The sequence below is a fragment of the Anser brachyrhynchus genome, assembly GCF_964034855.1.
Source record: "Anser brachyrhynchus genome assembly, chromosome: 6".
NCBI classification, from domain to species: Eukaryota; Metazoa; Chordata; class Aves; order Anseriformes; family Anatidae; genus Anser; species Anser brachyrhynchus.
This window is the reverse complement of record NC_137700.1, coordinates 13,082,552-13,098,526: the sequence shown is the minus strand read 5'-3', so window position 1 is coordinate 13,098,526 and position 15,975 is coordinate 13,082,552. Positions and strand designations below refer to the sequence as shown.

Below are 15,975 nucleotides of genomic sequence, written 5' to 3'. Positions count from 1 at the left end.
TTTTCAATATTAAATGTCATAGTTTTTTCAAAACAAATGCTAGGTAAGGGTTACTTTATACCAGTATTATGAAAAAATAAAAAAAATAAAAATCCACCCACGAGATAATTATCTTGGACTCCTAATAGGTTAATTCTCCAAATCTGTATTAAAGCAACAAAGACAATTTTTTTTTTTTGAGGGGTAGTTTCCTACTTCAGAAATTTGCAACACCAAAAATTCCAGCATTGCATTTTCACTGACCCTTTCGTGCCCTCTGTTCTTCAAAAATAAGAATAATTATTCCTTCCTCCCAAAGTTAGCTAAAAAAATTATTGCACTTGCACAAGAAGTCTGCAAGAATGCAAGTGGAAAGCATTCTAATCTTCATGGATACATTCAAGAACACTCTGTATATTTATTATTTTTTTCTTTTTTTTTTCCCCATCAAAACAACATTTTGATATAGTTTCATTTTTCTTCTTGGCAGATTTTTGCATAATGTTTTTCTAATACACAGGGAGAATGCAGGTGCACATTTAAGCAGCCTCCAGGAGCACTATTCCAACAATGTCTGGTTATAGATCTTTCTCTAAACTTATTGATATATATTAATAGTGTTACACAAATTATTTTCTTTTACAGATTTCTGGGCTTCATCCTCAACCATTCTTGGTGCAATAATTATAAGCTTATCAAACAGGGAATAAAAAGCAACAGATTTTTATTATTTCAAAGAACAGCCAAGCTGTTGCTGTGGTTTATTATATAAAACCCTTAGTTTTGATACTGTGATTAAAATGTCAATTTCCTTAAAGAGCCATTCTCCATCAGATATATCTGACTAAATTTGCATAGCTTAAGTATGAGAATTAAAATGACTTGAGATAAACTGCTTGAAAGCATACACACACAGTTTGCACACATGCCTAACCAGCAAACTCTTTAGAGCCACGAATATCAGTGTAACTGTGTTGTGTTCCGTCTTTAAAAGGACACATCTTTCTCATTGGTGATACGAAAACAACAGCGTCATGAAGCAAGGACAGCTCACACGATGATGTGATTTGACTCTGACCACTGTTTTGACAGGTGGCCGAACGAAGCCTTCCTCTGAGGGCCCAGCACCCAAATGGAAATGGTAGAAGACGGACAAAGAAAGAACTGTATAGGAGGAATCTGGCCAAACCCGGCTATGTACAAAGTTCTGACTGGCTTCAGAGGAGTCAAGCTAGAAGGGAAAAATATACAAGCTCAGAAAACATCCCCGACTTTAAAATAACATTGTATCACCAAACAACACAGGGAGCCATTAAGACACAAAAGTGTTTTACTGACAGCTTTGTATTGATCACTGATGTGCTAAGTATAGGCAAACAAGCACACGTTGAAAAGAAGATAGCAGTTTGCTCTTTTCGGTGGTTAAGACCACTTGAAAATTATTTTTCTTGTCATTAAAAAATAAATAAATAGACATGTTTCCAGGTCAAAATGAAGTGCTGTTAGTGAAACGCATATTTAGTGGCAGCAAAAACAGTGTTTTCCCCATGGAACTCTAGAACTGGCATCCTAGATCCACTACAGCTCAGCAGAAATGTGTGATGTGGTAAAGCAGTAATTGAAAATAAATATTATACTTATTTGAAATTACAAACCACTTCACACTATTAATTACTCAAGCAAGCTGTGTATTTTTTACACTTGTAATCACTCATAGAGATAAGATTACTGCTAAAGCAGACTCAAAATACACGTACATGCCAACAGCTGTTTAAAAAAAAAAAACTGAAAAGAATATTTTCCCCAAACATCTTGAACATGTTGAGCTGTGTCCATGCTTGCTGCGAAACTCCTGTCCCTGCCAGCCCCCTAACGCTGACCTGGAGCAACCACTGACAAAACACAAATGACCAACCCGTGATCCCTCCTCGAGGTGATTAACTTTTGCTAAATTATACATTTTTGCTGCATTACAGCATTTCCTATGCCACAGAATGATCACCCAGGTCAGGTGGGAAGGGATCTCCCCAGAGATCATCCAAGCCAAGCCCCTGCTCAGGGCAGGTTTAATCGGATCAGGTGGCTCAGGCACTTGATCACCAGGCAGCCTAGAGGAGACCCTAATCCCCTAAACTTCTCGGTTAACAAGAAGTCGTTTAACATGCAGAGAAAATGAGTACAAATTATTAAAGAATATTGGAAAAGTTGTTATTTTTAAAAATATGAGAAAAAAATGTAAATGCAAGAATGAATTTGATAGCAATATTATTTAAAGGCTGGCACCTTTAGCAGGACAATTCAATACTGCATGATAAAAACAGGTCAATATAAAACAAAAGGTCCCCATGACTTATTAAAGGTAGCCACTTTTTATTTTTTTTTAATTGCATAAAGCAAAAAGACATCTCGGGAGATATTCTCACTGAACTTCAAAAGAGTTTCTTCCTTTAAGCATGACTAGAACAACATATTCAGGTCTATTTAAGATGACACAAAAGCAGGCTTTTATAAACTTTAGTGTGCAACTTCTTATACATTTACACAACCTCAATCACATGAAATCTTTAAATCGAGATTACAGGTAATATGGCTAAAAGCAACTTCACAACCTTTGCAATCAGGGCCTGATTGACACTAAAAGTGTTCTTGCACCTGCAAGTAAGTGCCCCAGAAGTTACCGGTATTTATGTGCTGAGTGATTTGGTTGTCTTTGGAAATAGTATTGCTTCTAAAAAGCATAGGTTTTGATGCAGCATTTTTTTTTTTTTTTAACTACAGGATTAATTTCTGTGTCTCTGACCAGAGCCAGACTATACTATCACAAAGATTTCAAGAGATTTCAAATCTACAAATTTATAAACAGGTTTTTGTTAATCCATTTTTATTTTAGCAGTTGCCCTCCCTAACAGCTTGGCAGATTCTCCAACTAGCTGTTTTTTTTTTTAATAGTACTTGATCATCAAGTGTCAATATTTTTGTGCTAATCTCATTTGAAGTTCACATATCTCAGACTGCTTAGCTATTCTGCACAAATTTCTCTATTTCAAAAGAAAAAATCTTACTTCACTATGGTTACTATATCACAACAACTTACTTTAGGAGGAAAAAAAAAAAAAAGAGCCTAGTTTCAGATGAAAAGAAGAGCCCAGGAGCACTGAAAACAGTACCAAGTGCCAGATAAATCAAAATGAAATACTGAAAATTGGCAACACGGAGCAGGAAATTTCAGTCTTCACATAGCCTCTACTGAATGTAAATCAGAAGATGCAGACACAGGCAAACATGAAGACAAATTTATGGGAGTGCTACTATGGATCAATTTCTTCTCTCAGTATATCTCCTAAAAAACACATCTTTACTTTAATGTTCTGTCGACTGAAATACCATGTTCCTACTGCAGGACATGGAGCTGCAAAGAGAACTCTGTCAATTCTGACCAGACTCATCACACCATGGCAAAGCAGCACTATGTACACCCCTCTTGAGATGTCACACCAAGCAGAGGGTGTCCTGTATGCTCCCCAAGGTCTCTGCAGAAAGAGCAGAGATTCTGCTGCTGTTGCTTGGATTGTAGCAGGAGCACAGTGCAGCTTTTTCACCTCTGTAGCTCTGGGATCAAGTGAAGAGATTTGCAGAATATGTGAATCCCTTACCCTTTCAAATGTCCAGCGACGTATTAGCACTGTCTTCAGTGTAATATTCAACTGATATTTCCATGCATGTGTCTTTAGTGAGCTAAAGAATATAGAGGTTTGCTTCTAGTTTTCACCTTAAAATTTAAAAATATATTCATTCTGTGTTTTTTTCCCCACAACTAAATCAAGTAACATCTTACATGGGAGGTCAAAAAGAATGTGACAGCTATTGTAGCATCACTGTATTAACCACATTGCTCATGAAGCACATATGATAAAGACCTTGGCAATGGTTGATTACTCTTTTTTTTTTTAAACACATCCGGTGACCTAACTCACAGCTCATTATCTTAATATCTTAATTACAGATATTTTTCTAAGGGAAAAGCAATTCTTCAGCAGAGTAAATGGGAATGGATCTTTTTTTTTTTTTTTAATCAAAGTTAATCACATGCTAATGTGTTAAATTTACTGAAAATTTTGTTGTGATGCTTAGGAAATTATGTTATGAGAAAAAATACCAATACTTATATAAAATCTGTACAGAAAAGTCTTTCTTTATGCGCTGAATGGGATTCTACGAAAAATGAGCTTCCTATCAGTTCTTTGACCAAAAAAAAGAGCCAAAATAAATGTATAATAATTGTCTCATTATTATTACACATTTTGACACTGAGTGAAAAATTAGGTGCTTATTCTGGGCATTGCATCAGTGGCCATCATACTTATCCTGTCCTCAAAGCTCTACAGAAGCAATTCCTATCCTTATTTACATATCTACATTAGATATATTAATAACTGATAGCAATAGACTAATATTGCTGTGCAGACTAAAAGCAACGCCCAAGTTACTTCTGGGGCAAAAGACTTGCAGGTTCATTTATACTTTTATGAATGAAGTTTTAAGCCAACTGGAAGTTCATTCAGTTTAGTACATTCGTTTGGTATCAAACTTAACAAACTTTGCTAAACGATGCCATGATCTTTTAAGATTCTGGTAATATAAAATGATGTGCCCTAAACCTGAAGTGCTAGTGTCCTTTTATTATCTCCTTTTAATTGTAACACTGGATATGGATGTCAAAAGAACATGAGAACAAGGGGGGAAAAAACTACAAAGAGCTCCCCTGACAAAAGCAAATGTTTGAACACCAGAATTCTATAATCTTTTTTTTTTAATTTGTTCAGTGCTTTAAGGACATTACACATTTAGAATTTTCCCCTGAAACATGTTATCTTTGCTTGCAATAAATACCCAATTTCAGAAGCTGAAGCTCAAATAAACAGGTCAGATACCAAGGTTTGCAATCCTGTCACATACTAACCCACAGATGATCTGACTTAAGAATTTCTTAAGAATTTCTGAAGAATCCAAGGCCGGTCTCTGTTTTCAGAGTTGGGATTCTGGGGGGTGATGCAACTGTGCATTCTCAGCCTCATTCATCCCCCTCCTTGTGCTTGGCTGGTCCTCACAGCCCAGCAGCATCCCTGCGCAGATATGGCCATAGAGCAGCTGCAGGTGCAGAGCGAACAGAAAGGAGAAATTTCTCACTAGGGACATTACAATAAGTTTGTCAGGTTCATACTGCTCCCAGAGTTATCATGGCGGAACAACTGGTGTTTGTAATTTTGTAAACAAGACGGGCTCTGTATTCTACATACAGCTGTTTATCCTCCAGAAGTTTACCCCTTACCATGACAGGGGTGTTGGAACTGGATGATCTTTAAGGTCCTCTCTGATCCAAACCACTCTATGACTCTAAGTTACCCAGCTGTGACTTAGTTTCTTCACCCATAAAATTGATGTATTACATCATAGACCTCAGACAGCAACAGGTCTAATGGATCACCTGATGGATGATTAATATCAGAAAGCTGGGGCTCAAAGACTAAGAAAATAATGGAGGATATGGCAATATTAAAGACTGTATAAGGAGTTCTGTACCTAACTTGTCTGTGAGCCTCTAGCCGAAATGCACATGAAGAAAGGTAGGATCTGGCAAAAGTGGAAGTCCAGTGCGTCATGTTTTCACTATACCAACGTATCACACATATCCTGTCACATACACCTGTCAGTATAAGCATAATGCCTCCACTTCTGTCCCTAGGCTGAAACCCCAGTTGGTGTACCTCAGGTTTTCACCCCAGACAGAAGAGGCTCCCATCAGAGGATCCTGCTGTCTGCCTCCCTCAGCTCAGACCTGCCACGAGCACCGAACCCTGGGCTCCTGCAGAGTTCCCAGCACCTCCTACTTCCAGAGCCAGTTAACAAACCCAGCACTTATTAATGACTTAATGCTGGTATTTATTTTAAAACTGTGCTTCAGTGAAAATCAATATATGAAAAATAATTTTATTTTGTTTTAAAGATACTATAGAGAAGTATTTTAAACAATTCCTATGTCATAACACCCTACTTAGTGGGAAATCCTGCTCTAAGTATTGAAATATACACAGGGAAAAAGCAAAATAGAAGCATAGGGACAAAGACATCAATGTGTTAAGTCAGCTTTGTGCAATTCACTGCTCTTGTTCAGGAACGATCACTTCAATTAGAAAAAGGTAGGGCTGATATGAAGGAGAGGCTTATCTTCACAGAATAGCTGCTCTCAACACTGCAGGCCAAGGGTTTGCCCCTTGAGCATGAGTAGTGTTATTTGAAAGACAAGTTTTATTGAGCGAATCTAATCCAAAAGGGATGTACAAAGTTATGTTTCAAAATCAGGTGCAAACCAGTAATCTACTTTTAACCCATTATTCGCAGTTGCAGTGTTCCACAGCAACATACCGTGCTTGACTTGCTTTTGCATCAGGAAAGTGACAGGGTTTGCAGCATTTTCTGTTAATTACATGAAAATTATTAATTATTCCTCAACATTTCCCTCGAGATTAGTAATTTTTAGGTGCTAACTAATAAATGAATTTCCTGTAATCTGAAAGATCTCAACTGTTCATTCTAAATTAGAGAGTTCAGCTTTCTCAGTGAAACACAAGAAAGCCCTGTAAAAGAGCAATGATATGTATATCAGACAGATGCATGTTTAAAAAGATAATTAAATTGTACAATGAAGTTGCTCCAGCTATCCACATTTCCTCTGAATATTTGTCTATGTAGACTGACTGCAGTAGTATTTAAGCTATACTGACTACGTATTCTCACATGGGGTACATACAATGCAGTTTTAGGTTAGAGGGAGTTTTTATCCTGGTCCTTAAGTTTCAACAATCCTGTCTAAAATTACACACACACATTCACATACCATGTTTAGGCTTAGCAGCACATGCACATGACAGAGAGCAGCAGGAAAAGCACCCCGTATTGCCACAAGGAGGACTAATGACTTGGCTGCAGAAGTGATTTGCAGGGAGCAGCATTCAACAGAGCAGCGGTACGCTCTTATCTCCTCCTCCTCTGGTAACACCCGACGGGAACTGACATATCAACTGCACACAGATCACAGCTGAAGCACAATGCTCCCTGCCTCTGTTATCAATTCATCAGTCTTAAAACAATCTACATAAAGAAACAGAAGGTTCTGCTTAGTACCCTGCATGGATAACATGCTTGCTATGTACCAGTGCAATACAGGTTTGAGAAATAATAAAGCACTAAAGGAAGGATGCCATACATGTGGCATGTATTTCCTTCCACTGAAAAGGCCACTCATCCGATTTGATTCACACTGGAGTATGCTGAAATCATCATCGTTAAAGGTCATCAGCAAAACCCATAGTAAGATGTATGTTATAATGATAACAACAAGCAGAAACACATTTAATGGGTTAAAATTGAAGAGTTAATTCCTCAGTGAACATTACCTGATATACATGAAATGCATTTTAAAAGTACCAACACAATGTAGACTATCTGCAGCAGATATCAGCGCAGCTTCTACTCTACAAATTATCTTTTTTTTTTTTTTTTTCTCCCACACGCTGCCAAAAGATAATGAAATAATGGCACAAAAACTTGAGGAACTCATTTTCATAAAATAGTTCAACAAAATAGTAAGCGCAACTAAAAATCTTTAGCCATTACAGTTACACCCAACTGCAAAATAGTGAAGTGCAACATGCAGCACGTCTGTAATTACACCAAAGAAAACATATACTGATTCCACTTTCTTTGATACATCATACCATGATAGAGCCATGAAGAGCAGAAAGAGACACACGCATCTTCAAAACATACTTAAAATATTAATTGTAAAGCACAGCATATTTGGCAACTCCTTCCCTGCTATTTCCACTCAAGTGTAAAACAACATCTCTGTGAATTCTGATGTGCCACAGTCTTTCTACCTCAGGCAATGATCTTATATCTCATTAGCTAAGTAGGTCTGAGCGGGATCAGAACTGAAAATGTGCAAAGAGGTCAAGATTCAAACCTGGAGGGTATCTGTACGTGAGAAGAATTCAAACCCACGAATGCAACATTCATCTGAACGTTTCTAATCCCCTCATTAGATACAAGGACCTGCACTCTCTTTCATACACCAGAGTAAGCACCACGCTGAGACTGTTCCCCCAAGATCTCCCAGAAATCAATTGTTCTGGTTTTCATTTTGTGGTCTATTTAACATGATTTTACATGATACATACAGACATTGATTTTGTATACCACTTGCTCACTTGAAAGCATTATCGCCCTTTTTCTGCAATGCCGTGTGACAAAATCAAGTAAATGATGCAAAGGCAAACGTGTAAATCAGCCGACTGGAGATTCTCTCCAAATACCACAAATCAGGCAAGACTTCCCCTCTGCTGCTTCCAGCTGTGTTCCATACCAGCTTTGGTCGTGACTTTGACCAGCACGGCTGTTGCTTTCCCTCACCTATACTTATTGCGGTCATGTTTGTTTTCAGTATCTTATGTTTTAAGTACTTATAGTTTTAAGTACTTATACTGTCAGTACAGATACTTATGTTTTAAGTATCAGCAGTCATTACAAGGTTTTCTGAACACACCTAGGAAGCCTTAATTGTTAGAAGTCTGCACTAATCATTCAGAAAGATCCTTATCTAGGTATTTTAACTTTTTTTATTGTTGTTGTTCAACCTACCTAGACCTGCAGATAAAAATTTTGTAACTTTATATCAAGCTATTCAACACATTAGTTCATTACTTGTAAAAAAAAAAAAAGTATTTCATTATCTCTGTATGATATAATTACACTCTTCTCCTCATGTATTTAAAATATATATATACTTTAGCTTTACTTCCACAGTTCTTTACCAAACCATTATTAGACCTACGCCATTTTTAGAATTTCACTAAACTGTTTATAAAGACAACTACAATAATTCATATTATTCTTTTTTTTTCCTGACAATTTGATATCATTTATCAATTGCCCTCATGCCCTCAATTCCTAATGTAAGGTGCTCTCAGCTTTTCCATTTTTATCTATTTATTGTTCATCATTATTCTTGTGTTGATTAACTTCCTTTTTTAATCACATTTCTTTAATCCAAAGTAGTTCTCTTTCATGATTAATGTGTTGTATTCTTTGTCATCTAATGAATCAGGCTTGCACAGTTCCCAATTATCATTGGTATTCTTATGTCTCAGCATTATCTCCCACTCCATTTACTCGTAACTGCTTTCAATTTCACATATATATATATATATATTTATATATTAAACTGGCAAGTTTGTCATGTTTACTCTAACATTGACTACACTGTGTTTTTACATAGCAAACAAAATTATCATAAACACTTTTAGTTCAGTGATCAATTACTTAGATTAATGGTAGCACAACAGAATGAAGGGCTCCTGCTTAAACTACGGTAGTTACAGTATTTTGAATGAAACACTTTTTAAAGAATTCATGGGATGTGTTACCTGTGACAACATGAGGGGCCTTTCATTGTTCCCAAAATGGATAAATGCAGAGGAAACAACACATGAAGAAACGTGCCAGATTTATTCTAGTCATCTTCCAAAGCAGGATGTGGGGGAGAGGAACCCCCGTGGTCTTTGAGGAGCAGCACCTCACAGGCAAGGCAGGCTGAGGAAACCAGGATCCATGGACATCAGCTGCTGTGCTGAACTAGAAACATCCGTCTATGTTTTGAGAGCTGAGATATAATCATAGCAATGTTCTTCCTGGACCCTCCCCACCCACCAAGAAATTCTATTGCTATAATAGAATGATCTCATCCTTCTTTTTCTCTCAATGTTGAACAAATATAGAAAAAAAAAAACACAATTAGACAGGAAATTTTTACTAGATGTAGTGTACACATGCTTTATACTCTCACAAAGGCACAGGTATGCTCATATATTCCAGGGGACCTTTTTAAATTTGCAATGAGGAAAAACGTAGTACTACTAAACTAACTTTTCCTGAAGGTTTAACTTCTGCTCTATACACCCCAGCTGTTAAATCCTGTTTTGCACAAGGTTAAAATATAAGTGTATTTTCTGTCAGCAGAGGCTGCACTTCAGTAATGAAGAAAGCAAAATGTGTGTGCGTGCATGTATATTAGCAATCACTTAGTCAATTTTACAAGCATTTTAAGCTGAAAGGGATGGCTTATGCCATGACACCTAAACCATTTACACACACTTAGGAGGATAAATATTCTTCATAGAAGCCAAGGCTTCTAAACATCTAAATCATTACTGAAAATAAAATTAGGTACCCTTGAAAAATGTCACTACATATATAGCAATAATAGTGTTTCCCAAAGCTGGTAAAATAAGGACTTAATTATGCAAATACTCATACATCAGTAACTCGCATGTAAGTAATCTCTCTGCATAATAATACACATACATAATAGACATCGATAATATACGAATATAATTGAATGCTTGTAATTATTCTCAGGATCAAAGCCCTTATTAAAAATTCAAATTAAAGTTTTATAATTGTAATAGTCATGATGGACTTACACGTGATTATAATGAAATGAAGTCCTCTAATAAGTGATATGTTTTGCATATACAATAAGATAATCTTCAAAATAATCAGTGTAGGGCTGACAATTACTAAAAACAAAGAGGTGAAACAGCATAGAAAATAATAACATTTGCTAGATAAATAGGAAAAATAACAAGACTCCAGAAACAGTATTCCTTAGGAGATGTGGTGAGCCATCCAAATTACCGAAGTGATAGGAAACCTGAACCAATGTTTGGCTCTCTCTGGGCTAATGACCTGAAACTAATCTCTGGGTAATGACCAACACCAAGGGAATGCAAAAAGAAAGAACATCAAGTCTGCTGCCTCCAACCTGTGCTATGAAGCAACAAAGCTGAGCTCTTCCCAGGAGAGCAGAAACATGAGCTACAGGAGACAGCTGTTCATCAGTGGTAGCCATACAAGAACCTTCAGTGACTTGGGTTTTGAAAGCATACTGAGAACAGATAAACACCAGCTCTGTATTTCCTATGAACACATTGCACACTGGTGATGAAACAGCCATATCTTTTTCCAGGTCTTCTAAAACTGAAGAGTGATAGGAGATACAGCAGCTGGAATAGAAAGCTGTAATTTTGTACTAGAGTGATCAACCAGTGATGGATTATTTGGAAAGAAACCTTCACAAAGGTCGATAGCATTTTTTTGTATTTCACAAGTGCTTCTGATTTTTTAAAGCACTTCTGTAAAAGTGGCTAGCATCTGCCATTTATTACCTAGCAAAAGTGGAATATAAAAATACAACTAGCTGGGGTGAAATTCAAACCCTACCCTTATGATAACTTTGAAGAGCTGTAAGATTTTTTTTTTTAGAAAAAAAAAAAGGCTCTATTTATACTGCGTTAGAAATAAATTATGAACTCAAATCACCATCCTCAAGAAAAAAGTAAAAATATCAGTTAGAGTACAAACAGTTTAAACTGAATTATACTGATTCAATTAAGGAAGATTTATGAAGTATGTGAGTTTACAGATCTCAAATAAAAACAATCGGCAAGAGTTTGAACTTACAACTATGAATGAAGAAACAATTTCTCTAATTATCTGCTTTACTAACAGCTGGTGATGTGGTTTGTACATTACCAAATGCTAGACTGGTGTTGCAACAACCCTGAGCCCTAACTAACTGTCAAGTATCCATGCGTGGCTAGGAAGTGTTTCCAGCTTGAAGTTGCCTGCTACATTAAAGACTCTTCCAGTACCAAAAGTTTCAGCCACAACACTTGAAGTCCCTTACTCAGATGCTTTAAAGGAAAAACAAAAACAAACAAACAAACAAACAAAAATGAAAAAGAAAAACCACCCCTCAAAACATCTTGGCACCCACAAAATCAGAAAATCAGAGTTACATTATGCGGTGCAGCAGGCTGGCCCCCCAGCTCCTCCAGCCCGCCTGGCTACCGTGCACCCTCTTCTACAGAAAGAAATCCAGCAGTGCTGTAAGGAGGAATTCCTCTGGCTAGACCGCCATTTGCTAGCTAAGAAGAAATGTTTGTTCATCATCCTTGCAGCTTTGTGTATTTTTTTTCCAGTTTTGTGCTATACGCTTAACACAAAAGATTTCACAACAGTTTTTGCCTCAATACACCAGATCAGCATTAAGATTGCTGATCAAATAAGGCTCTCTGGCAGCAGGGATGGGCTACTTAAAAATATTTCCAATGTAGAAGATTGAGACTAAAAAATATTATTAAATGATCAGTTATAGAAATTTTGGAAGAGAAACTACACAGATCCTGAATTCGTTGTCCTTAACACCCCAAGGCCATGCTATGTCAACAGCAGTTGAGCTGTGGTACCACCCTCACACCACCCTCTGCTTGGTCAGCAGTTTAACCTCCATCTCCCATTTACTCTTCTGTGGCATTGGCTCCTTGGTGGCAGGCCTCTGAGACAGCCACAGTGCTGTTAAATTTAAAGAGCTTCTGAAAAGAAGCCCCAGATACACAATCCTCTGCTGTTAAGGATAATACACTTCACAAACTGTTACTTTGTTTTAACCTTGACAGCAATGATGCCCAGCTTGTACTTAAAGCCAAATATTCCTGATCACTAATAACAGTAGTTTAGTTATTGGCTTGCTTTAAAAAGAATAAAAATACTTTTAGCATTACCAAACTCTTAAAAGGTGTCTGCCATCAGCAGATCCACTGATGGTGAAATGGCAATGTCAGCGAGATGTTCAGACCACAGTAATGATCTGAGCTTGCAGGTCCTGCAGCCAGCACTGGGCACATCAGCAGGTGTTCTAAATCTTCAGGGCTTCCCCCAGGCTGGATGGCTCCAAAGGCAGGGATCAACAAGAGCTGCATGCTGAGCTTTCACATGAGAGACTGAGGACAGTTTTCCAATCCAACACTGTAAGAAGTTGGAGGAACACAAAGAAGTAACTACTCAGGCAAATACCAGCAAAGACAGGGGAAACCTACGCTTAGATTCATTTTCTGGTTTAGTGAGGATTAATATTTGCTTTGGTGGAAAACATAAGGGTTAAAGACACTTAGAAGTATCATTTGTCTGTAAATAGTTCTCTTTAAGAAGATTACATTTTGTACTTTATTTTAAAATTTTAAGCATGTATTAGAATGTAAATGATAAACTAAACTAGATTCAGTAAAACTGTTGCTAAACAAGAAGATACACACTCAGATCTAATCACTGTATGTTTACTGTCTCATGCTGTATTTGAAAGAGCATTCACCATCACTATTAAGAAACAAACGAAAGTACAAACAAAACAATCATAAAACCTGCAAATATAACTGCAAATCCCAAAACTATTTCTACAACTTGTCAGGTGTGTCATTGCTAACTGTATCTCACAGCAGCACCATATCAAATCTTAGGAAATGTTTCATGCAACAGTAGCAGCCTAGAAGCTTTTGTTTGATTAGAGAATAAAGCTCTGGATCATTATTACTTAAAGCTAAATTTTAAAAGTGTAAAATGGAATATTTTTGTAGTGCAAAATGGAATATTTTGCAGTCTTCTGTAATAGCTCTCCCATGCATTCATTTCTTGAATTTATAAAATTGCTGCCTAGATCATTTTCTCTGAAGTTTTCTCTTAAATGCTATGCACTCAGCATACACATTTAGCAGCTTCACAACTTTCTTACTAAAACCTTCTGTCCATAATCCTGCCTACTGCACAGAAACAGCTACACAGCTAGTTCCTGCTGGGGGTGGCGGCTGGAAGAGGACAAAGAAATTCTCCTTGAAAGTCTCCCAAATGTACTGTTGTGTGTGTTTTTGTTTTGGTTTGTTTTTTTAACCTTGAAAAAACAAATGAATGCATAAATAAACAAATAAATACTTAAATACTGGTTTCTAAATAACCGGTGAAAATATTGCAATTGAAATATTGGTTTATGTTTTTATTCTGTGTCACTGGTTGTTAGAGGGAAGAACTGTCCCCCCAGGCAATATTCAACAGATATGACAGTCAAAGTTAAGGACTACAGTGGTTAAATTAGATGGGACGCATCACTTGGAAACACTATTAACAGCCATGGAAATCCTTGCAGATTCCAAAGGAGGGCTGTGGCTTTCTCACAAAAAGTCCAGCATAAATTAACAGTTACATAGTTTTTTTCACTCCCATTTAACAGTCTTTAAAAATAAAGCCATTTTGTACCGTGTTTGGTGTCTCTGTGATGACATTTAAAATGCACTTTGGGATTCCCAGCTACTAGTTAGGATTCCCGCTACACTTCAAAGTAACTATTGGTTTTACATTTAAATAGTAGCAAAATGTGGAACAAATTAAGAAAAGGAAATACAAAAATTAATTTAACTACAGTTTTGTTTTGCACGTAGGGAGGGCAGGAAACCTGAGGAAAAGGGACTTAGATATCTTCAGACTCTATTTATTATCTGGGTATTCAGGAATGTGTGTTCTCTCCTCTCAGACACACCACGAGCAATTTCCTTCACATTGTGTAGTCGAGAACAACTGAAGAAGAATTTGAGGATTAATCAGTGTGTTAATTGAGGTTACCTAGATCGTGATAGATGGGGACAACATACTAAGCTAGTTACTATGGCAGCTGAACTCATCTGTTAAAACCGAAATTAATGGATAAACAAAATTAAGTTCACTTTCTCATTGATTTTTATCCAGCAGCACTGGACTACAAAAGAGCTATCAGGGAAAGCTATCCATTAGCTGTCAACTAAGAATGCCTTAAGAAGCAATTGCTAATCCTCCAGTGATGTCTCACTAAATCCTAATCTCTACAAATTGCTCTTAGAAGAAGCATTAAACTAGACATCAAACCAGGCCTTTAATGCTTCCTAAAGTTATTCAACCTGTAAGCCATTAGAGATCATACAAAGTGCTAAAACTTTTAAATCCAGTAAAAATACATAAATCAGATAGACAATGTCAACTGCACGTCTACAACTTCCTGTGTTTTGTGTGCTGTGGAAAAAATAAATAAATAAATAAACAAACAAGAAAATGGACCCTTCTAATACAAAAATCTTATGATTCATAAAATTTAAGAGACAACTCATGTTTCAATTTTACTTTGCAATATGATCTCACCTTATAAAAGTGTATAAAAATCATATTAAGTGGTGGAGAGGGATTTATTAAAATTTCAGTGCTCACATGATTTCAGATAAGCAGCATAATAGAAATACATTAATTTTCTCACCTTGTCAAAATCTTGGTTGTCTCACATTGAATTAGATGAGATGCAACTACTAAAACGGGTTTGGCTAAACCAGTATGGAGTTGGTATAAACTAGTAAGATTCTAAGACTAAGCTAGCATTTTAGGAAAGGAGAAAACTGTGGTGGAGCTTGGGAAAAAAAAAAAAAAAAAAAAAAACCACTAATTTCATTAAGTGTAAGAACATGATTATCTCCCTCATATTTTTTAAAGGAAACAACTCTTTTTGTTTCCCAGTGCCATAGAAATGGTGTCATAATAGACATTAGAAAAAGTTTCTAAATTTTTCTGCAGTGAAAGTAAAAGTCTATTTCTTCCAAAATGGTGTTATTAATAATTCAATTACCTGGTCAGGTGGAAAATAAAGCCACTACAAATTTATCGATCAAAATCAAACTTAGTATCATGTCTAGGGAGTAAAGGCAAGCTAGTGTTATTTTCTAGGTTCTTTTCTTAGCATACTGAAACATTCACTTAAATCCTAATTTCTGTAAAAAGAAGCAAAAATATTTCAGAAGATTTGGAAAGCATCAAAAAGATGTTAAATGATAACAAGAAATGCTCTGGGAAATTTTAATGGTTCCTTGGGAAGCAGAAAAGAATCAAGAAGCCCAGACAATTTATTTTTAAGTGGAAAATGGATTCCTTTTAAAATTACGGAACAAATGTTTTTGAAGACATCTGACATTTAGAATGCATGTCCCTTTCATCCAAATTTAATGCTATGTTGGAATTTAATAGTACTAGATAGTG

At 36.4% G+C, this 15,975-nt stretch overlaps 2 protein-coding genes across 3 annotated transcripts in view; both read right to left on the bottom strand.

The window, feature by feature from the left end:
* NRG3 (neuregulin 3) overlaps positions 1 to 15,975 on the bottom strand; it is a 404,839-nt gene that overhangs the window by 369,768 nt on the left and 19,096 nt on the right. The gene's annotated exons all lie outside the window — the stretch shown is intronic.
* Positions 9,487 to 15,975, bottom strand: part of LOC308196820 (uncharacterized protein) — a 460,768-nt gene continuing 454,279 nt past the window's right edge. Inside the window, exons 9-10 of the mRNA XM_080596449.1 lie at positions 12,660 to 12,903; positions 9,487 to 9,669 (exon numbers count right to left, since the gene is read on the bottom strand). The gene's annotated coding sequence lies outside the window, so the exon portion shown is untranslated. The remainder of the gene's footprint in view (positions 9,670 to 12,659; positions 12,904 to 15,975) is intronic.